This window comes from Sus scrofa, chromosome 3 (assembly GCF_054392235.1).
Source record: "Sus scrofa isolate SSC_HxYL_T2T_F1_AM1 chromosome 3, Sscrofa_HxYL_maternal_Yorkshire_Landrace_v2.0, whole genome shotgun sequence".
Taxonomy (NCBI): domain Eukaryota; kingdom Metazoa; phylum Chordata; class Mammalia; order Artiodactyla; family Suidae; genus Sus; species Sus scrofa.
Window position 1 is genome coordinate 135920779 of NC_139385.1, and position 25409 is coordinate 135946187.

General features: G+C 34.8%; 1 long non-coding RNA gene across 4 annotated transcripts in view; it reads left to right on the plus strand.

Moving 5' to 3' along the window:
- LOC146404954 (uncharacterized) overlaps window positions 1–25409 on the plus strand; it is a 621252-nt gene that overhangs the window by 318680 nt on the left and 277163 nt on the right. For all 4 annotated transcript variants that reach the window (XR_014839818.1, XR_014839817.1, XR_014839816.1 and 1 more), the window contains exon 4: window positions 13169–13292. This is a non-coding gene — a long non-coding RNA (uncharacterized LOC146404954). The remainder of the gene's footprint in view (window positions 1–13168; window positions 13293–25409) is intronic.

The following is a 25409-nucleotide window of genomic DNA, read 5'->3' on the forward strand; positions in this document are numbered from 1 at the left end:
TGAAATTTCCTCTTAGCTCCTCTCAGAGAAAATATATCTGGTGAGTACACAACTAGATTTATCTAATGTGGCATTTTGGGACCACAAAAATAAAGCGTAAGGATGCTTAGTTATTATATAATATCATAAAACTCTACAAAAATACATTACCTCAGAAATTTTTTGATGAGTTGGATAAATTTAAAATTGATGTATAACTGTTTTGTATAACTACATTATTTGTAAATTTATCATTCATAATATTAATTAGTATAATTATTGTACATTCAAAAAAGCCTAAAATCTATCTCTCTCTCCATAATATAAATTATTGGATGAGAAAACTTTAATTTCAAAGCAGATTCATGGACTAGTAGGGCTGAAAGTGATTCTGGAGATCAATCTGTATAGTATAGTCTTCTGCTGAAGAGAAATAGTGGCTCAGGGAGTTTTGAAGTAAAGTGATGAGGTAATGAACATTTTAGAGTCACCCACAGTTCAACTTTAGCTCCAAAATATCATAATAGCACATGAAACCATGAACATTCAGTGCCAAGCTAAGCAAATTCTTGACATTTTTTGTTGTGATTTCTTTTTAAAAAAACAAAGATACAGATTTTGTTTAAAATTTCAAATTAAAAAATGAAAGCAAACATTAAGAAGAAACCAATATAATGGAATTTTAGAAGTATTTCATTATATATACATTATATATATATGATTGATCACGCACATATAAATAAATATATGATTGATCACACACATATATATATGATTGATCACATGCTATTAATGGAAGAGTTACATATTTTAGCATATTCCTCCATCCCAGGAATATGGAGGAAAAAGTGCTGTTCTGTTTATTTTCATAATTAAACATATGAGTAGCAATTAACTTTTTATTAAATGGTACTGTAGTCCTACACAGAATTTTTCCCTACTGAAAATATGGTTATAATTCCAGAATTATGGAAGAATCATTCCTCTACAGTCTAACCATTCTTTTCCTCTATGTCAGACCATTTAGTGGGAAAAAGTAGGACACAACTTAAAAGTCAGGATCAACTTTGTAGTTGATTAAGCCACCAGATTTTGATAAGTAATATTTCTTCTATGATATCTTCTGTATAAATAGTTCAAATTTCTTTCAGATTTAGATCTTTTCACAAATATAGATTTATTAAAGTTTTTCAAACATATAATTCATTTTTAAACTGTAAATTCCAAAAATTATTTTGGAATTGAGAAAAGTATTGTTATCATAAGGCTTATTTTTCTTTAGAGACAATTTCAATGTACACAGTAAATGATTCCACTTTCTTAATTAATATAATGTTATTATTCAGGACTTATAAACTTTCTCAGTCTTTTAATAATTTGAAAAGATTTTTTATTTTGTATAATTTCCTGTAATACAGAAATTTGACTACACAGAAAATCTCCACTTTGATGTTCTTGCCACTGTCTTCAACCACTTAAAACAGATCAAAAGAAAAAAAAAAAGCATACAAAAATTTATTATATTTCTTTGTTCTGAATTTCTTGAGCAATGAACATACAATAGCATTTGCTTATTAAATTAATTTTATAATTCTTATACATATGGGCCACTGTAACAGATAGGTAACATTCAAGGAAACAGACATGGTCTCTCCAGTCTTAAAAATATTAAACTATAAATATAAATTTCTTAAAAATTTAAATATATACATTCAACAAAATGTGTATATTTAACTAATTTGTGTGTGTATAATGTTAACTAATTCTTTGCTATGAAAGACCAAATATAAATGATTTGATCTCAAAAAAAGTTCACTTCTAGTTTGCGTGGTCTTATTGAAATCATCCTCAAAAAAAGGGGGGAAAAGATACTATAAGATACTTTGTTACAATGGTAACAAAGCAAAGTTCAGACCTTAAGTCTCATTTTTGAGTTACATTATAGAAGCAATAAAATAATATTTATGTTTACCTAAAATGATTTCAGTTTTATAAGTATTGCCTAGTTTGTGAACACCCAATGATAATGAAATCTATCAACCCTATTTTGGCAATTGGTTGTGTTTAGATAAAATACATATGACATGGATCTATTAAACATGTCCTTTTTAGAAATTTTTATCTGTTTTTTTCCTAGCAGTTTCTGTTTAGTTTCTCATTCTACTAAAATAATTTTTAGCTTTATTTTCTATACTTTATATTCTTTTAAATGGATATTTTACTCATGAAACTATGGAAAAAAAGATTTTTTGAGGCACCCTACACAAATAATTTTTAATAATTTTTTTTAAGCTTGCAGGAAATGAAGGGATGCTCCAGGGAAAAAAATAATTATAAGTTGAAACTGGAGTGAGGAGCAAGTGTAGATGAAGTCAGGGGGTCGAACTGAAAACACATGCCAATTATCAGCATTATAATCTGGAAATTAAGCCTTTGGACAGCGGTAAATTATAGACGCTATTGTTCCAAATCTCAGATTAATTCAAGGACACTGAAAAAAAGTAAAATATCTTAGTTGTTGTGACCTTCATTTACCAGTTATAGCCAATTTAGGCTTCAGAGTTTTCAACGAATTAAAGAATGAAAAAGAAAAATCTTCAACTACTTTATATAAAATAACATATTTAAACAGGCAGAATGTTAAAGAAATAAGAACAAATCAAAACAGGCAAATTAAAAATGAATGACCAATATATTTAAATAAGCAAAAGACATTAGGGATTAGAGTAATCAGAAGCTGATTAAATAATTTTTCAAATTTTTTTTTTTTTTTTGTCTTTTGTTTTTTTGTCTTTTTTTTTTTTTTTTTTTTGCTGTTGTTGTTGTTGCTATTTCTTGGGCCGCTCCCGTGGCATATGGAGGTTCCCAGGCTAGGGGTTGAATCGGAGCTGTAGCCACCGGCCTACGCCAGAGCCACAGCAACGCGGGATCCGAGCCACGTCTGCAACCTACACCACAGCTCACGGCAACGCCGGATCGTTAACCCACTGAGCAAGGGCAGGGACCGAACCCGCAACCTCATGGTTCCTAGTCGGATTCGTTAACCATTGTGCCACGACGGGAACTCCTCAAATATTTTTTAAAGAAGTAAAATATAAAGATAAAGAGATTACAAGAAAGCTATTGAAAATAACAAAATGAATTTTTGTAAATAGTCATATACAAATTTAGAAATAAAATCTATTTTTATAATATATAAGTGGTATAATAGGAAAGTAATTTTTTAAAAGGAAACACAATCTGATTCTTTAAAAAAAATCAGTGAAAGTGATAAATCTCTAGCTAGGCTAATGAAGAAAAAAAAGAAGACACAAATGGCCAATATCAGAAATGAAAGACTAAACATTACTACTGATTCCATGGGTTATAAAGATAATAAATGAACCATAAGGGATAATAAAAGTTAATAAAGGAATAATATGAATAAAACTATGGCCATAAATATTACAGTATCGGTGAACCGGATCAATTATTTGATAGATGCAAACTGTTAAAACTAACAGGAAGATAAATAGATTATTTGGAGATATATATATATATATATATATATATATATATATATATATATTTGAATCAATAATTAAGAACCTTCTAAAAAAGAAAGCCTGAGAATCAGATGGTTTCACGAGTGAATTGCTTTGGTGTGAATGTTTCTGTCCCTGAAAATTCATTTGTTGACACTATACCCCAAGGTGATAGAGTAATTTTAACAGGGAGTGTGATCTTTAAAGTGGCTACGCAATTGCCCCAAAGACAGTGGGCAATTGCAGTGTTACAATGTTTAAAACAGGAAGGTTTTCTTTATATTTAACTGGAAAATTTAAGAATATTTGGCCTTCAATGTTAAAAACAAAAATAGTGGTTAAAACTTAACATAATACCTTCTACGAATTGGAAATGTCTAAGTATTTTACCTATGCTATAACTTATTCATCCCCAAAATCACCACAGGAGGCAGGGGACTACAATTATCCTTCTTTTGCAAATGAGGAAACTGAGGTACAAGGCGATTTCCCAGTTTGCACTGTTAGGAAATGGCAGGGCGTGGATGCAAACTTGGGCAGGTGGCTTACAAATACAAATTCTTAAACACCCCAGAGAGGATGGGGCTGTACAGGAAGACAATGTCAGGTAGAGAAAACCAAGAATGTTGTGTTTTAAGCACATGAACTGATATGTATAAATTCTCTTTCACATAGTTGATAGTTACTAAATATTCATTGACTTACATTTAAAATGACATTTCTGTCATTTTTCTGATGTGGCGTAAGAAACGGGCAAATCCAGCATGTGTTCAGTCTATCACACAAATAAAAGCAGACATTAGGGAAATTAAGCCCATAGAAAGCAGAGAATGTCTTTTTGTTGCCTTTACACAAATGAATGACAACTTGGCAGAGTATAAAATTCTTGGAACACAAAGTTTTTCTCTAAAATCTCTATATACATTGTCAAAATCTGGCATTGGATTTCCTGACCAATTTTTCATCCTTTAAAAATATTCTCTTTGCTTGCAGTTTCCTTTTTCCTGATGCAAAAATGTTCTTTGTGTTTTTGTAAGTGTAAGGGTATCTCTATGTTTAAGAAAAATCTGTGCATTATTTTCTGCTTGAAATGTTAACAACTAAGAGGGGACTATTACAATTTCCAAGATTAACTGGGTTTTGTGACATTTCTCTTTACCTAATCCTAGATGATTAGAAAATAAAAATTCATCAATATTGCTCAAACATCAGTTGTATATTCGATACATTGTCAGTACAGTATTAATTGCCTAGTCCATGCTATTTTGTGTTTTCCCTTATATTTTATGATATAAATATTGTCACTTAAACTTACTGTTTTGCTTAGGATAGCATTGTTCCAGTATTTTTATTTCATTGTATGACTATTTTAGCTGCATCTAATGAAATCAGTATAGAGTTTCAGGTTAGGATTGTCTTTTTGACAGGCTTTATCAAATGCTCCCAGGCTGTCTTCTCAGTGCATTAAGAACAGGGAAGCAGAAAGCCAGTAATACAGGAAACAATCGATAACCAGTTAAATTTGGGTATATCAGATTAGTGAATGCTCTTTACTTAGCCTAAGGATATGATTTTGCTGGTGTTGAACTTGGCTCTTTGTAGATATTTCCTTAAATAGAAAAAAATAAGTGCATAATTAGCTTGCATTACAAAATCCTTCTGGAATGATGATACAAGCTAAAGCATAACAGGTCTGTGACATAGCAAAAATTAAACATGTTAGAATCAGCAAGATCATCTTTGCACAGACTGCATTAATACAAGCTGTGCATTTCCTTTAGGGACTCAGGTACCTTGGGAGGCAAAACTGGAACAAGTCAAGTATGTTTCTCTTCTCTGGCAGCCACACAATTTAACCTGCATGTCTATATTTTTTTGGTTTAATAAATCTGGATGTTAATCTAAACTAGAAATAGCAATTTTTGGACTCATTCATATTTTTGGCCTAATCATCCTTTTTATACCAGACGTTCAACCAAGAAAAGTGGCCTGTTTATCTGGGTATCAATAAAAAAGTAAAAGAAGGGCATCATTTCCTTAGCTCTCCACCTACTTCCTGCTCACCACTGTACATCAGTTAGATCACTTTTTTTTTCTTTAATGTTTAGAATTTTATTGTGGTACAATTGATTGGCAATATTGCTTTAGCTTCAGGTTTACAGCAAAGTAAATACAAGTATCACAGTATCTCAAGAATACATGCATTCTTTTTTTCCCATATAACTTTTTCCAGAATATTGAGTAGACCTCTCTGTGCTACAGAGTAGGTCCTTGTTAGATCCCCTTATAATTCAGGAATTATTTTTCTCAAGAGTGAAGGAATTAACCATGTATGTGTGTATAAACTTCCTCAAGACAGTTTTTCATTGCTTGATTCCACACTTGAGTCGTGGGCTGGTTTAAAGCGAAAGTGTGGCGAGGGACACGTGACTGCGGGATTTACGGTCACAACTTTTACTTGGACATGTTAACACAGTAAGAAACTTTACTCAGAATGGTTGAAATAATGTTATATTCTTCAGGTAACTTTAAGGGAGATGTGCTGATAAGTTCATCTTCTCCATAAAATAGCTAGGAAAATGAAGGATCACACAGTTAAGTTACTTGTCCAAGATGTGGCTGAATTAAGTGACCAGATTGGGAGCGCAATTCATATGAAAGAGCTCTGACTGAAATGTTTGTCACTCCATTAACCTCTAAGCTCAGTTCTCCTAATCTGGTTGATGAAGTGGTTTCTCCTTTAAAGTAAAACTACTTAAAAGTGTGATCAGCTCTTAAAAGCAGGAAACCCTCCTTTGATCAAGGAAATTTCTTCTGAAAATTGTAATACATTTATTACATTGTGCCGTATTTTTTCTCACTTTCTCTTTTACTATACATAATACATATATCCCTTCATCACATGGCATCAAATTACCTTATAACTGAATAATTTTGTTATTTGGATGACTTAATTCCTTAATATATTTATGGCTGCTGCTTATAGGTTAATTATTTATATTGTGATTTGTAGTTAATATATATATTTCAAATCCATTTCTAAAGCAAAAACATTAGCGACTTTTTAGAAGTTACATACAAAATTTTGATTTTTAGATGTTTATTGCATCTACATGTATATGCTATATGCTGGCCCACATATTACTGTCTGTGTATACTCATATACATGAATACTCAAAGACATCAAATGCAAAAAACAAATAAAAATTTCAACACTGCAGTAATTATATCAGGCACAGTAACATTCTACCAGATGCCATCTTCTGTATGACACATGTAAATATCAACATTATTCTTGTGTTTTGGTCTTATTGGGTGAGTGCCATGTATCTATTTTGTTCATGTGAAATTCAGAAAAGTTAATTAACTTGCTTGATGTCACATAGCAAAAATATGCTATTGTAGAGATTCAAAGTCAGTCTTACTTGACTGCTTAGTTCTACACTGTTCTCATTTCGCTACCCTCCAAGGGCATAGACTTTGTTGTTGCATCTTAGTAAAATATGAATAGGGCACCAAGAAGTATAAAGCATAGCAGTGAGTGCTTTGTGACTTGATTCACTCAACTCTTTAATAATTTCATCTCGAGAATATCTATGCTAGAGTTAAAGCAAATTATCTCTACTTTAAAACTGAATCACTTTTTCAACAACTGTTGGAATTTTATTTTTGTACCTTCCTATGATCCAGAGTAATAAATGAGTTAGATGAAAAAGATGAGTCCATTTGTAGAAAAGCATATAGATCTACTTCTGACATTATCTCCCAAGAACAAATGTTTCCATGTTTCTTTACACCAGCAAAACAAATGCATGAAAAAAGAATGTGCCTGATCTTGAATATCAATCTTGGTGATTAAATCTTAGATATGAATGAGTGGTGAAACAGTACAAAAGCAGGGACCCTGAAAAACCACCAGGAAATGCCTAAGATGGTGAAGGGATGGAGAGCCCCACCTAGAGGTAGAATTATAGAAAAAAATGGGATGTCTGCGTGTGCTTTTGACTCAGGGAAGGCATTAGATACAATTCTAAATCTATGAATGGTTGTCCCATGCATTCAAAAATGCCATGTGATGTGCTGTCCCCTAAATCTCACATGGAGAGCTATTATAGGAAGCAAGTGTTGATATAATATTATAAAGAACAATGAGCAATCTCTGCTCTGTGATATGGTCAAAGAGAAGGCGAATAAAGTCAACCAGAATTACGTATTCCAAGATGCCGTATTCTTTAAAGAGCTGCATTTGTGAGTGTTTCTAATTTTTAATTCCCTTCTAACTCTGATAGTCTGTATTTTAAAGACTGGAGACTTTTCCACTTTTATTTTCTTTCCGTATTCATCCACAAGTTGCAAAATAGGGACTTAGAGTATTAGGCAGTCAGATTAGAGTGTATACCTTTAAATTCAAATCCTGAGACTTTCCTAGACTTTTTAACACATGAGAAACACTGATTCTAAACCATCAGAAATTACCTCTAGTATTTTGGGGAGAATAGGACAGATATGTATGTTAACTGTTTTGGCAAATGTGAGTTAAAGGTGTGTTGAGAAAATAGAAATATAATTTTGACCTGTAGTCTGAACTTTAAACTAGTTAGAAACTAATGTCTGGTTAAAACAACTTGGGGTCACTCTGTCTTTTGTGAGGATAATTTTCTTGGAGCATTTTCTTCTGATTTTACATTTCATATGCATTTTCCCATCTATTCCAATCTTTCCTTTCTTCAAAATGTTTGTATTGCCTTTCATTGTTCAGGTACTTGGATTTTAGAAAATGTTCTTATTTTCTACTATGTGACTCGCGTTAATCTCTAGGGACACAGCTTGCATTCTCTTTTTAAATGTTCTTATTTTTATGGCTACTTTAGATAAAGAACTCATATTTAAACATAAACAGGGGAATTCAAAAAATGTGAAGCTGGAGATCCCATTGCGGCTCAGCAGGTTAAAACCTGACTAGTACCCTTGAGGATTTGATCCCTGGCCTCACTCAGTGGGTTAAGAATCCAACGTTGCTGCAAGCTGTGGCATAGGTCACAGATGCGGCTGGGATTCAGTGTTTCTGTGGCTGTGGCATAGCCTCTGATCTGACCCCTCACCTGGGAACTTCCATATGCTGCAAATGCAACTGTAAAAGAAAAAAAAAAAAAAGAAGAAAGAAAGAAAAGGAAAGTTAGTTTCAGGGTTTTCAAGGACTGTTTCAAATAAGCAGGTCATTCATACATTGCTATACAAATACGCAAAATTCTATATTGACCCATCCTCATCCTCCCTGTCATTATATCTAGAGAAATAGTTCTTATTTTTGTAATAAAGATTTTTCCCAGTATATGTCTGAGAGAGAGAGAACTTGTTCTCTTAACTCATTATTTTTGAGACTTAGAAAAATTTAATCACCCTATTTTAGCTTTATGTTCTTTAAAAAAAAAAAAAAAAAACGCCATTACCACCCAGCTCACTAAGTTGTTCTGACATCGATAGAAAATGGGTAGGTATAAACTGGGTCCATGAAATGTTAATACACCACTCTCTCAAGAACTGAGTTTGGCAGGAGCACTGAAAATCTCTGACAGTTACATGGGTAACAGGTATCCTCAAAGCTTAACCACATGTGCCTGATTAGACCAAGCTCTACTTCTAAACAATGCACACCGTGCTTGCTTGTTCTTACTTTCTTATCTCTACCTGCCTACTTAAAAAAAAAAAAAAAATATATATATATATATATTTTTGTCTTTTGCTATTTCTTGGGTCGCTCCCGCGGCATATGGAGGTTCCCAGGCTAGGGGTCAAATCGGAGCTGTAGCCACCGGCCTGCGCCAGAGCCACAGCAACGCGGGATCCGAGCCACGTCTGCAACCTACACCACAGCTCACGGCAACGCCGGATCGTTAACCCACTGAGCAAGGGCAGGGACCGAACCCGCAACCTCATGGTTCCTAGTCGGATTCGTTAACCACTGCGCCACGACGGGAACTCCAAAAATAGATATATTTTATTTATTATCTCTTCTTCCACAGATGATATCTTTCTTTTGAAAACAAAGGGGGGAAAAACACTAAGAAAGTGCTTCTAATGAGTACTTTCTAAGTTCTTATTTTATCGACAGTCTATGTCAAGTGTTAAAAATGAGGTGCATAAATACCTACGTTTCATCCTTTTTGGTAATTCGAGAGTGGACATTTTGGTGTTGTATTCTGAGCCATAAAATTTTCAGCAATTTTGATATTAAGAACATGGCCATTACCAATCAAGCTGCATAAAATCTCACAAAGCCAGTAAGCAATAACTTCCCGTTGTGGAAAATTTCTGAGATTAAGTGAGAATATAAGGCATAAGAAATCCGTCAATTAAAGCATGTTTAAGTATTGACATTGAAAGAGATTTTAGAGAATAACTAATGCAATTAATTGCCCTTACTCTCACAATTTTTCTTTTAAGACAGCTAATATAGTATAACGAAGGAACTGCAAACTTTGAATTTAGAGCACTATAAATTTGACACTGTTCCATTATGTGCCAAGTGTTTGAATCGGACAAATCTTTTACCCTTCTGATTTTCAAATATCTCATACATAGAAAGGAGAGAATGAAGCCTAATTTTAAGGCTGTAATAAAGATTATTAATACACAGTTATATTAATCCTTGGCACTGTGACAGAAACTAGCTCTCATTAATCACAAAGCTATGACTTGGGTGGTAGAAGTTTAAGAAATGCTTAATTATACATAATGATTTAGTTTCCAAAGCTCTTTTCCTATATGATGCCTATTTTATATAAGGTAAGTAAAAGGCATTATAATAGCAGCTCACCTTTCTTTGCTGTTGGCTATGTGATAAGTGCCATGCTAATCATTTTATAGCTATTTTCTCATGTCATTCTAAAACAACTCTTTGGTATAAGCATTATTAGTATAAGCCTTGATTTAGAGGGAAGGAAACTAAAACTTATACAGATTAAGTTCCTTAAAGTTCCTAGTAAGTGGCAACCAAAATTCAGCATCTCTTTTCTGACACCAGTGTCTGAGTGGGTAACCACTGAACAGTACCTCCTGCTGAAAATAATGCTGAATTAAACCAGAATATAAGTCTCATACAAATGCCACTGAGTTTGGTAACTGTAATATTTTTATTATTTCTCTATATTTTCTAGGAAAAGTTATGGAACACTGAAAAAATTTCCAAACCTTTTGGAATTTGTAAGCTGGAAAACAATTGATAGATTATCTTTTGCAATTAATTTTCAACATCAATATTGTATTCATCATCAGATTTAGAGAGGCATACATGACGATGCAAAATAAATTTGTTGTAACTCTGTATATTCTGAAAGATATAGGTGAGAGAAATAGCTGAATATAAATTTAATTAATATTAAGAAATATAATATGCTTGTAAACAGTTAAGTTAAACCATTTGTTGGAGGCTCGCCAGATGTGCATGTATACAGGCCACAGCGAATCAAAAAGACTAGATGGCACTTGAGGAATGACGCTAATCTAGCCTTGCAAAATATATAAGACTTTCCCAGACCCCTGGGGGAAAGGGAGTGACACAGGACATGTACATCATATGAGTGGCTGCTTGAAAGCAAGTGGCCAAATACTCCAGATGTCCTTGATGGAAAGCCACTGACATTCTTGTTCTCAGGACCAGAACCCTCAGGGAGCTGAAAGAAAGGGCATAACAGCCTTAAGCATAAACAGTATAATCTTTCTCTGGAGGGTTAATCATTTACAGCACCTGTGAATACAAAGGGTCTGTGCCTTGCATGTCCACAGCCTTTGTCAAGGACACCTGTGATGCTTTCTACAAGGAAGTAACATTGTCAAGGACACCTGTGATGCTTTCTACAAGGAAGTAACATTGTCAAGGACACCTGTGATACTTTCTACAAGGAAGAAGAAAATAGCAAACAGAAATCATGACTTGGCTCAGAGGGTTGCTATTACCTCTCAAAGGTGGTAGCCCCCTGATCCCCACTCTATTTCTTTGTCTCTTCTGTCTTAAATCTGCAGCACTTCTGACTTTGGGTTCTGAGTTGACGAGCAGGTCTCATCACCATTCTTTAAGAATATTTTTTAAATTGTTTCTAATATTGATTACTTACAGCCTTGATATATGGCATGGATAAAGAAGACATTTCTTTATGTGAATTTGAATTTTAGATTTTAAACTTATGATTCAATGAATTATATAGTCTACTTTAAATTTGCAGGTATAAATTGCTGGTTCATTTAAAAAAGACTATGGAATGACTGATACTATTGCACAATGCATACGAGTGATTATGATTATGTTTATGACATTGTGGTTGCTCACTTGTTACACGTTTATGCATGTATTTCTTATGACTCCTCTTATGGTAGTGTTTTATGCATTTTTCTGACATATTAAGACCTAAGTACAACCAAGAAAATTCCCTTGCTTCTAAATTCAGAGCTTGGGATTGACATATATGCAACATTATATATAGAATAGATAACTAAAACCTACTGTATACTGTTCCCTATAGGGAACTATGCTCAATATTCTGTAGCAATCTAGATGGGTATAGAATCTGAAAAAGAGTGGACATGTGTGTATGTATGGCTGATTCACTTCACCTTCCACCTGAAACTAACACAACATTGTAAATCAACTATAATCCAATAAAATTATAAAAAAAACAAGGCAAAAAAAAAAAACCAAAAACCCAAAACAGAATCCTTCAACTTTAACAATATGTTTATTGATTTGCAATGGCACTGGTTGGATTCCCTGGGGACAAAACTCTTAAATGGAGATTAATGTGCAGAGATTTGGCTGGGGGAACAGTCCAGTGGTCAACATCTGCCTTGCAGAGAGAAGCAGGGAGTGGAGAAGAACTTCTCTTTCTTGGCAGGAGGAGAAATATCCTGTGAGGCAGCAGCAGCAAGGATTCCAAAAATTCCCAAAGGGGGTCAGGAGCTGGGAGAGCCCTGCAGAATTGCGCTGAAATGGGGCAAGGTGACTAGCTCTTTTTTGTATCTCCTCTCAACCTGTCGTTGAATGCAGGCTGCCTTTAGAAGGAAATCATGGCTGTGTGGAGGGTGAGTTACCGCAGCTGATGGCAGTTACCTCCAGAGGGCAAATGGTAATGCCACTCAGAGTGCCAGTGGCAGGTAGCCCTGGGTTGTCACCTTTCCTTGGAAATTGCCTCAAGTGAAGGGAACCAACTATATTCCCAGGTGAACTATAGCCAAAGACTGATGGAAGTAGGTGTTTGAAAGCCTGACCTTTTGCTGCGGACTGATCGCCTCCTCCCAAATTTATGTGTTGAAGCCTTAACTACCCCCCATCATATGTCTATATTGAAGATAGGGCCTTGAAGGAGAGTGTTAAGTTTAGGTGAGATCATAAGTACAAATCCCCAGCCTGGTAAAACTGGTGTCCTTACAAAAAAAGGAAGAGAGACCAGAGTTCAGTCCTTCTCCCTCAAATAAAGGCAAAGTGAGAAGGCAGACTTCTGTGAGCCAGAAAGAGACCTTGCCGAAACCAGAACCCTACCAGAATCTTGATCTTGGTCTTCCCAGCCTCTAAAACCAAGGGAAAATAAAATTCCATTGGAAAGCTACCTAGGCTTGATAGTGTGTTACGGAAGCTTGAACTAACTAAGACAGCGTTTTACTCTAATTTGCAGGAGTTCTGAATCTGTACCCAGGGCAATCCAGTTGGAAGTGGCAGGGGTATAAGGAAACAGCTACTGGGATGGAATCTGGAGGTGGAGCATTTGTTACTCAGCCCAAAAAGGAGAACTACAAGTGGTAAGTAAAGCACATTATCACCTAGAGCACCAACTAGTGATGCCAAGGTTGGAATTTTACTACTAGTAAACTCATATGGTATACCAAGGAAAAGAAATTCATTGGCTAGTAAAATTTATCACGATCTTTAGAAATGTGAGTGAATCAGTAATTGTAATAACAATGGAATCAGATAGATACTGCTATAAAAAAGATAATGAATAGTTGAGATCCATTAACTGGTAACTCAAAGCTAAATGTTAAACTCAGAAGACTTTTTTAATAGCACAGCAGGACCCTAATCTCCTGCAGTGATAGAATAGACAAAATTTAAGACTAGTACAAGACCTTAATCCTAGGAGTAATGGAGACCCAAAGAAGTTTAAACTGTTAGTGGAGGCAGGAGGCAGTACTCTGCCCTGCCAAGGTCAAGACCCTGGTCAGAATGGAATGGGATTGTGACATATGAGATGGAGATAGCGGAGTTGATTTTCTTGAAAATCATGTAATCTCAGTTCCCTCGGTACCCTCTGATTCTACAGAATTGGTACACAGATGTCATGACAAATACAGCAATTGCCTATGACACGCTGGAGAGAGAGCGATAGCATCACTTGGAAGTTCAGTGGTGGCAATCTATTCTGTAAGTTAAGGTTGATGGTAGGAGATGCTGCCCTAGAACTGGACTGCTGTCGGTAATGAGCATGATAGGACTACCAGATCAACAGAGAATAGGAAATATCATTCAACCATGAGATGCTAGGTCATCACAGTTTGTTGCAGAATGGCAGAATTGAAGGGGAAGCTGAGTGGCCTGACCTGCAAAATTTATAAATGGTTAATTAAAGCATTGCATCTCTAGAAGCAAAATATATGGGCAGCCATGAAAGTACAACTCAATTTGTACAATCAAAAGAAAAATCAAGGCTGGAGAATCAGGAGGCTGAATCCATTGCCCCAGTAAAAAGTTAAGATCCCTTTCTCCGTGTTAGTTTGAGTGAGCCTTAATACTGAAAATGAATAGATTTAGAAAAGACATGGTCACCAGGAGAAAAGAGCCTAAAATATTACAAATGTACATTTTGCCTCCTAGTCCTTACTTACAGGGAGCTATGGCAATTTATTTGAGTAATTGTACACTAGGTAGAGAGAAATATTGCAAATTTTTGGCAGTGTTGAACACAGAAACATAGTTTCTCAAAGAATCATTAGGGCTTCCTTGTAGAAATGGGGCAATTTGAAATCCAGTCATAAACGAAATCTTGCCCCATGCCTGGCTCATACTAGGTCCGTTGAATATTGGGCCTACTTTCTGTTCCCAAATAGACCTCTTTACTAGTATAAGCACCAAAGGGATTAAAGCTATGATATTGAGTAAACCCACATGGAAAACTGCTAAAGTTATCCTCCTACTCCAGCCAAGATTTAAAAAAGAAAAATGAAAAACATCATATCTCAAGATAAATGACAGAAATTAATATCACCTTTAAAGACCTCCAGGATACATAATTTCCTTTTATATCTCTGTAATTGTCAATAGTCCCTACCAAAAAAAAATCAGATGTTCCATGGAAAATAATTGTGGATTCCTAGAGACTCAGCCAAGGAGTTAGTAGCTACAACTACTGCTGTTGTCCTGATGTGGTGTCCTGTCTAGAGAAAATTAGCATGACCTTCAGTACATGGACTGCAGGCATGTAGGGGAAATTAGTTCATCCCTATAAGAAAAAAGGATTAAAAAGTGCTATATTTACATGGAAGTGACAGTGGTACACATTTCACATTTTGCTCTGGAGGTCTATGAAGTATTCTAAATTTTCTAAATTCTGCCATAATATAGTCCAAAGAGATCCAGACCATCTAGTAGTCCCCTAATTTAACAAAGCGATGCATTATGTCAATGAAATAATCTATTCAGACCAACAAACAAGAACTGGCTATCACGTTAGAGGTCTTGGCAAGTCGTTTGTCCTCCAGAGCATGGGAGGTAAATGCTGCAGGACTCAAGGGCCTGCCACACCAGTAAGATATTTAGAGGGAACAGTGGTTTGAGGCATGCTAGAATGTTCTCCAAAAAAACTGTTCACTGTGCACGTCCCACATGAAGGAAGAAGACACAATTCCTGGTAAGTTGCTTTCAGTTTCTGAAGCATAATATTCTATTCTACCCCTGGAAATACTGTTTTGACCTGTATGTTGGGTGACAACAAACTTCGCCAGCTTTGTAAGGCATTCAAAGGAGAAAAAGGTCTGCAGCAGATGCGGGTTGTACTGAAAGGAGGCCTGATGTTTGACCCATATGATTTCGCAGATGTGATATTAAGTGTCATTGGTAGGAAAAGATGTTTTGAAGGGTTGATTTCAAAACACCAATGAAAGAATTATGACTCTACTACACATAACCAGAACTACCAAGGTTCTGGAGCAAGATCACAAGTGCATGAGACATGACACACATTTAAAAAATAGTCCTTGGCATGCTGTCAGGTTCTGCTAGAGTAAGAAGGCCTGACCATGAGTCATCAACCCGTATGTAGCTATAAATACCCATCATGGGCTGGGTTTTGTGAGATCCACTAAGTCATAAGGTCAGGTTTTTCCAACAAACAAGTAGATCAGATGGCAGAGCTACTGGACATCAGTCTGTCTTGAACACTGAATGTTTTTTGTTTTGTTTTTTGAACGAATCAGATCATTCAACAATATTTCTTTAAAACAAAGAGGGCTAGCTCATGCCACTCTGCACCAACCATATAGAGCATATCCCTAGTCCTCAAAATTAGCCATTTTCAACTTGTAGATAGATACTTCATTGATTTTTTTTGGTACTTAACCAAAAATTTTTTTACCAATTTTTACCAATTCCAAGTGTTGTTACAACATGTAATATATTAAGTAGACATGAGGCTATGAATGGGTCCAAGAGAATGTGTTCCCAAAACTGACTAGCTTCTGGTATCACCAAGTTCTCAATCTCCCCAGAGCAGAGAACAACACTTTCAAAAAGACCAACAAGTTTCCTGTTGGAAAGTTCTTCACATATTATATTTTCTATTTTAAAAGAACCCACGTTTCCCATATCTGGCCATGGTTTTGCCTTTCCTGTCCTCAGGGCGTCAGATAGCAGCAACATCTGAGAACGTTTTTGTCTCAATGGTATGCGAGCCCACACGATCTCACAAGTCCAAATGATGTATTTTATAGCCACAGAGGTATGGAAGTGGGGCCATGGCTTGGATTCTGCTGGTCACATCACATACCATATTATACAGACCCTCCTAGCCTAACACAAACTTGAATAAGGTTGTCGAAGGCTCAGGTGAAGCTTTGGTTTAAAAGCAATACTTTATGAGAAGAGGCAGTATCATCCAGGATGTGGTACCATCTGTGCTTTTATAGCTTTCTTGCAGCATAGTCAAAAAATTTTAAATTATGTATAGTTAAGGTATGCACTGTGATGTATACATTGCGAAGTGATTATTGCCATCAAACTAGTTAACATATGCATTACTTTACTTCACATATTTACCATGTCATTGTGGGGGGGGGGGCTCTTGAGATATACTCTCTTAGCAAATTTCAACCACACATTATTATTGATGTACATCTTCTTAGGAATATAAGGAAAATAGTTCATATATTTATTTAATTGGTTACAGTGTAATTTAGGAGTTACATAACTAGGTATTTATAATCGTGTCCAGTTATCTCTGTTATTAAGTAAAACATATACTCATGTGCTAGATTTCCTTGGTAATGACATAAGGTAAAGGTGAGTACCGTGTCAATCTTATTAACAGTTATATTTTGGGAAGGGGTTAACAGCAGTAATACAGTTATATGATTTCAGAGCTGTAAGGGGTCTTTGGAATTAAGTAGTGCAATCTCAACGTTTTACATAATAGGAAATAGACTCTAAGAAATCATAGAGATGATTTCCTCACTTCCAGGAGAGTGAAATTTCCTCTCATATCTCTGTTACCCCATGAGAAGATAAACAATGAGCAGCTGCTCAGCCTACTAAGATTTTTTTTTTCTTAAAATTGAGTCTGGTTCCAATCAATCTGGATTTCTGAGTTGTTCTGTGATTGAGGTTTTTTTCATTGACTTGAAGAAGAAAACTATTGTACTTAGCTGCTCCTTCCTATCAGCAATATCTTATCTTATTCACCTTCCTGGCTCTCTAAATACCTCATCAATACTTAATGTCTTTTCCAGATTGCTTCATAAAACAGGATAGGATTTTTGAAAAAAAGTTGTTCAATATGTGTCCAAACCAAATGATCGTTTATATCCTTTATTTTTGAAAGAGTGGTTTGGTACTTCTCCAAACGTCTTTTCCATTTAAAGACAATGGGCTGTAATAGTCACCAGCCCTTCTTTCACTTTAGAGGCTTGTCGGTTCTCTGCCTGATTGCCTTTCCTCCTCTTGATCATCAGGTCCATGAAGCTGAATATTACTGTACTGTGCTGCTCTTGATTTTTATAAAGAGTTATGCACACTGTACAGGACCTGGCACCACATGTGCCTAATTAAATTTCATGACAAACTTGAAAGGATTTAAACAACCAAAGCAATAGATGAAAAACCGACACTTAGAGTATAAGAAAATTACAGAGAAATAGAAAATACAGTCACTCATTTTTTTTCCCAAGTGAGCACTCATTTTTTATTCATTTATTTATTAAACATTTATTGAACACTTAAAATGTATTAGACAGAATGCTAGTTACTGTCTTAAGACATATGCAGGTAAGATGTATGTGTCACTGCCTTTAGCGAAATTACAGTCTTTTATTTGAGGCAGATCCTAAATCAGTTAGATTACTGAGTGATGTGAGAGAAGGAGATGCAGAGAAAATGAGAAGAGAGCATGAGCAGTGTCTTGAGAAACCTTGATTTAAACATAGGTAGAATACACAGAATGTCTTGAAATGGAAAGCCCCAGAGGGAGTGGCCAAATCGAGATTTTTTTTTTAAGGATGATGCAAATGAAATGCCACTGAAATGCCACTGCTAAAGATTTGAAACTAAAGAGTTTATTGGGACAGTTGAAGAGAAGAATTTCACTAAAGATTTAAGAACCTGTGATGAAGAGAGAGAAAAATGAAAACTGAGGGGACTTCAAATAAAAGAACTTGGGCTGGAGTTCCTGTTGTGGCTGAGTGGGTTAAAAATACAACTTCAGCAGATTGGATTGCTGTGAAGGCATTGATTTGATTCCTGTCTGGCACAGTGGATTTAAGGATCCAGCGTGGCTGCCACTGTGGTGTAGTTTGCAGCTGCAGCTCAGATTCAGTCCCTGGACTAGAAACTTCCATATGCCATGGGTGAGGCCACAAAAAAAAAAAAAAGAAAAGAAAAAAAGTAGTTGAGGTGGTTGTTTTAACACTGGCCATGTTTTTAATAAGAAAAAGACGATACTGATCTTTAAATACTTACGGGAAGAGATGAGTTAACAAGAGAGCAGATAATGAACAAGGTAAATTCCTCGTGAAGGCAGAAGAGCTCCAGTCTTGGGTAGAGGGAAGAATGGACCTCCTTTCCTTTACCTGGAGTAAAATAATGGAGCAGAGGCAAATCCCCTCTCGGTGTGAGAAAATCAGAGGAGAGCCCAGTTGGTAAAAGAAAAGGAAGGAGAAGGAAGTGTGGGATATTTGTAGAGGTTGAATAATTGAAGAAGCAGCCTGAAAGAACAGAAAAGCAAACTTACTAGAAAAAAATAAATTACTGTGGGAACTCTAAGTCAATGTTTGCCAAAGGCCATAGATTTTTAATAATATTAGTCTGTGTGACTATGTAATGTATCCCTTCTCCAGATGCCTAGCATTCAGGGGTCTCAAGGGTAGATATTTTTTTAATTTTTTTTTTTTTTTTTGGCAGAAGATAAAACTAAAAAGCAAAGGAAAAAGGAAATATAAGGTATGAATGATGTATTAGTTAGAATACTGGATATACACCAAAATCACTTACAGATTTATGTAAAAAACAGACAGGCTGTACACAAAACTGTGATCCACCTTGAGTTGGAAGAGTCAGTATTATTTTATGAGTAAGTCTCATGAACTCTGTTTTTCAAATAAATAAATAAAATTTTGGATATGGAGTCAGAACATAGAACTTTTAATAATCCCATAATCTAAACACATTGGAGAGGGATGAAATTGAAGGAGGAAATTGGCTGAAGAAAAAGTATACAACAAAAGGTTTCAATCACATTAAAACACAGATACAGTGTTTATAGTTGAGAGAAAGCAAGAGAAGAAGAAATAAGGGTCTTTACAGTTTCAGAGTTTGAGTAATAGGTAAAGAAAGACAAGGCTCAGATCGAGCCCATGCAAATGAGTAGAGGGAGAGGAATTGGTTAGAATATTGTCAGAAATTAGATCAACAAATTGAGGGCGTTAAATGGCTTTCCAACCTCATCTTACTATTAGAAAGGAATCAATTTATTTGAGCTTTCACATTTTCATCTTAATTGTCTTCATCCATAACATGTGAGTTTGAATACCTATGATTAACCAGCTCTAAATATAGGATGAAATTATGAATGTTATTCAAGTCTCATTATGATCTATGTGCACAGAAAACTATGTTAATGTTACTCTATCCCTGGAATTCCTCACACCAAAAATGTTGATAAATTTACGTAGTTAGTTCTGGTACCTAATTGTATCCACTGGTTTATTGACAATAATTGGGAGATTTCTGGAAAAAAAAAAAAAAAAAAACCTTTAACATTTATTTCTAAATTTGTGAGAGTCAAAATTTGATGTACTTTTGCATAGACATCCCCCAAATTTTATATTTTCTATTTTTCTTGCATTACACTCTACCAGTCTTTAAGAAAAAGTTGAGGGTGTTAATTTGAAGAGTCCTAGCAGCAACAACAAAAATGATGATTCAAGAACACTGGAAAATTGTGGAGAGGCCAACTGATTTCAGATTTAAAGAAAAACAGAGAAAGCAATTTTCTCAACTTTAAGAACCAAAACCTTCAGTTTTTATAGTTTTAGCAAGTTGTAATTACAAAAAATAAAGCTTGCAAACAAGAAGACATTGAAAATCCTCTGTACAAAAGAAGGTAATAAGTTGGATAAATTTAATTTTTGAGCCAAAATTATACCGAGAATTGCATTTTGGAATTTTATAATTGCATTTTGAAATGTATTGACTTTTTGAAAGAATCTTCTACTAGGACTCTCATTTTTAATAGTTAAATTTATATTTCTGTGTAAGGTGAAATTGAAAGAGCCAAAGATTTTTCAATATATAATTTGCTTAAACATTTTAAAAAATTATAGATAACTAATTTGACAAGTTTTATTCCCTAAAATATGTATTTCAAAGAAAGATACAGTGAATAGAAACAAGAAGATAGTTTTTTTTTGTGAGCATATTAGGAGCTAGTTATATATTTCCTTAAGATAATAGAATTGAGGATATCATCTTTTAATATAGTTTGCTCTAAACCCACCAAATTATCTTGGCACTCATACATATATTTTCTTCTATAGAGAAGAGCAAATGAGATGGCAAAAATATTTTTTCAGTTTGACGAGACCTGCTGGTCAACTCAGGTCCCAAAGTCAGAAGTGCTGCAGATTTAAGAAAGAAGAGACAAAGAAATAGAGTGGGGATCAGGGGGCTACCACCTTTGAGAGGTAATAGCAACCCTCTGAGCCAAGTCATGATTTCTGTTTGCTATTTTCTTCTTCCTTGTAGAAAGCATCACAGGTGTCCTTGACAATGTTACTTCCTTGTAGAAAGCATCACAGGTGTCCTTGACAATGTTACTTCCTTGTAGAAAGCATCACAGGTGTCCTTGACAAAGGCTGTGGACATGCAAGGCACAGACCCTTTGTATTCACAGGTGCTGTAAATGATTAACCCTCCAGAGAAAGATTATACTGTTTATGCTTAAGGCTGTTATGCCCTTTCTTTCAGCTCCCTGAGGGTTCTGGTCCTGAGAACAAGAATGTCAGTGGCTTTCCATCAAGGACATCTGGAGTATTTGGCCACTTGCTTTCAAGCAGCCACTCATATGATGTACATGTCCTGTCTCACTCCCTTTCCCCCAGGGGTCTGGGAAAGTCTTATATATTTTGCAAGGCTAGATTAGCGTCATTCTTCAAGTGCCATCTAGTCTCTTTGATTCGCTGTGGCCTGTATACATGCACATCTGGCGAGCCTGCAACATCAGTTAAGTGCAACTTTCACAAAGACATGATATTGTTATGAAAAATGCTTAAAATGCCAAAACAATATGGAAACAAATGTACCTTGCCCAATAAAATACCAATAATATTCAATTAATGAGGATAGATATGTCTAAGAAACTGATTACAATATGTTGAACATGTTTCAGGATGACTGCTTTTATATCACTGTTATGTTCTGAACATCATGAATTTTATTTTTTAACTCTGTAGATTTTTAAATGTAAAATTAGTTGAAAAATATAATTTTAGTAGGGCAATTTTTTCAGTTTCACCAATCAATAAAACAACACCAATGCATCAATCAATAAGTACATCATTTTTAATTGAGGTGTAATTGATAGATAGTATGCATTTTGGCTATATGACATAACAATTCAGTAGGTACATCATTAGTTGTTTTTATTAGTCTTTCAACTTGAAAAATGTCCCCGTTTGGGGAATAAATTGTATGGTCACCCTACTCTGTGGAATTAAGGAGCTTAGAATAAGCAATACAGAACTGTTGAAAAGTTCTATGCAGGGTATTGCTTAATAACTTTTATATTTGAGAAGATAACTGCTGTCTGTCCCTGAGGAAAGAAACAAAATTGAATTAGACTTTGAGAGATTATAAGACAGGAATGCACTAACTTAAACTTTTCTTTTTGTTGAAAATTTTAAAAGAAAAGCACTCCAAAGAATTTTTTAAAAATACATGATATGCCTCAGCTAGAAAAGCATCTTCATATTTTTTGTTTGTTTACCCTGAAAATCTTTAGAGACACTTTTTGATTTCTTAAACTGAAAAGGGTCTAGATATTTTTTTAGTCGGTGCTGCAGATAAACCATCTTTGGGCAAAGGAAAGTCTTCAAGTTTTATTTCACTTTATCTTCAAGTTGGAAAGTGAGAACATACTGAATTTTAATAAATCAGACAACTTAAAATTAACCAGGGAACAACATTTTAAAGGAAGGAATATTTCTCATAATGGAAAGAATCCTTTTATAATGCAAATGACAACTCATAAGGTGTTTTGTAAATTCACATTTACAAAATCTTTAACTAGCAGTGCATGAGTACTCAAAAATTAATGTCTTTCCAGAATATTTTTAAAAACAATTTGCTTAGGAAGGAAAAAGGAATAAATGCAAATGTATTCCTTTAGAGTTGCTCACATGGTGTGAGCAGGTAGTGTTAGAGGAAATTGCCCATTCTGAAGAGGAATAGTGATGACAAAGGCATATTGTGTCTTTCAATGGTTCAAAAAGTAGCTAAGAGGTAGATAGACATAGGTTATGAAAAGCACCGTAATGTGTTTTGGCTAAGTGTGAGCATAGATAGAAGGGAAGAAAGAAGCATTTAATATTACCAAATTTATTCATTTAGGATCTAAAAGAGTGTTATGGGAGAACATGAGAGAAGGTTGCCAGATAAAATGCAGGGGGCACAGTAAAATTCTAAATTCAAATCAAATGAATAATGTTTTGTTTTGGTACAGGTATAGTCCATACCACAATGACTTTTCTGTACTAAATGTTTGTTGTTTATCCTGATTTTCAAACTCAACTGGGCATTTTCCATTTTTACTTGCCAAATTGATCAACCCTAACTGTAAACTAAGTTTTGAAAAATAGAAACTTCCAAAATTAATAGCTTCATTTATAAAGCACCTATTGTTACCATATGCATTGTTATATAAATCTCAGCACAAAATAAGAAGTGTGTTTTAAATTCCAAGTACTAATGATAAAAAAGAGGCTTGGTGAGGTTAAGTCAGCCAGATAACACAACCAGTAAGAGGCCAAACCTGAATTTGAACTGAAGTCTGAGTGAGGCACAGTTTGATTTTTTAGTAGATTGAGTATATTTTTAAATTTTTCATCATTTTCACCTTTATTGGGATATAACTAGCAAGTAAAAATATATGCATTTAAGGTGTAAAATATTTTCTTCTTTTTAGGAAGGCAAATAAAGTGTTGTTTTCTTTTTGAGGATAAAGGAGAGAGAAATTTATTGATTTGCCAACAAATGAGGAGGGTAGCAGATTAGCATCTTAAGAACTACCACCCTGCCTACTAAGAGGAAGCAGGCGTATTTAAATAAAAGTTTTGGAGTTTCCTCAAGACTGTAGAGAACAGACTTGTGGTTGCCAAGGGGGAGGGGGAGAGAGTGGAATGGACAGGTGTTTGGGGTTAGTAGATGCAAACTATTACATTTACAATGCATAAACAAAGAGGTCCTATGGTACAGAACAGGGAGCTATGTCCAATCTCCTGTGATAGAACACGATGGAAGATAATATAAGAAAAAGAATGTATATATATGTATAACTGGGTCACTATGCTGTATAGCATAAATTGGCACAAGACTGTAAATCAACTAATATTCTAAAAAGTTTTGGAGTTGGAGTTGTTGTGCGACCATTGCCACATACAGTTTGGAGCTGGAGTTGTGTGACCATTGCCACATATAATTGAATATTTTGTTGAGGCCAGTTGTTTCCATGATGTTATCTCAGGCTGCTTTGGTCCTCTGGTGATTTGATCCTCTCATCCCAGTCAAAATGTTCCTTTTTCAATAATCCTCGCTTTGCTGACTTCATGGCCTTCAGTTTCTAGAGTTATGAAGAAAAAGCAGAAACAGCGAGAATATCCACACACGTTTATCAGTAACAAAGAATGCACACTAACAAAGAATCCACGTTTCAGTTCCCAACAATGGAGAGAGAAGACAGGAAAAACAAAATTAAAAAGTTTTAGTTTCATGAGTACTGTTACATTTCTCATCATGCCGAAACCCAGAAAAATCTCAACTTCAGTAAGAAAGACAGTCAACCCATGACAACATCAACATGACACAAATGTTAGAATTATCTGACAAGGATTTTAAAGCAGCTATCAATAAAATGTGTCAATGAGCAATCATAAACACTTGACAAAATGGAAAAGAAAAGTCTCAGCAAAGATACAGAATATCCAAAGAAAATCCTAATGGAAGATTTCCATATGTTGCTATCAGGGATATTAGCTTATAATTTTATTTCCCTACAGTGTCCTTATCTGGCTGAGGCATCAGGATAATGCTGACCTTGAAAAACAAGTTTAGTTGTGTTGCCTTTGTTTCAAATTTTTGGAAGTGTCTTAGAGGGATTGGTATTATTTCTTTTTTTAATGTTTTGTAAAATTCACCCAGTGAAACCAATTGCTCCTTGGATTTTCTTCATTGGGAGATTTTTGATTACTGCTTCCACCACCTTACTCATTTTTGGTCTGTTCACATTTTCTCTTTCTTCATGATTCAATATTGGTAGGTTATATGTTTCCAGGACTGTATCCATTTGTTCTAGATGATCCAGTTTGTGAGCACATAATTTTTATAGTAGTCTTCCTGATCCTTTGTATTTCTGTGGTATCAAATATAATATTGTTCTCTTATCTGTATTTCCTTTCTTCTGCTAACCTTTTTGTTCTTTCTGTAATTCCTTGAGATTTACTATTTAGTAGTTTTAAGATCTTTCTTTTTCCCTTATGTATCATTATAATGTATCATTTATCACTGTAAGCTTTCCTCTTAGAACTGCTTTTACTGTATCCCATAGGTTTGGTGTGTTGTATTTCCATTTTAACTCAAGATATTTTTTTATTTTTCCTTCAACCCATTGGTGGCTCTTAATGGTATTGTTAGATTTTCATATATTTGTGAATGTTTTATTGATTTCTAGTGCCATACCTTTGTGATCGGAAAATATACTTGATATGATTTCAATCTTAAGTTTATTTAAATATTTAACCTAATTTATTTAAATTTATTAAGATTTGATTTGTGGCCTTCCATATCTATCTTGTAAAATGTTCCATGTATAGGTGAGAAAAACGCATATTCTGCCATGGTTGGATAACCATGTTGTCTGTTAGGGCAATTTGGTCTAAAATGTC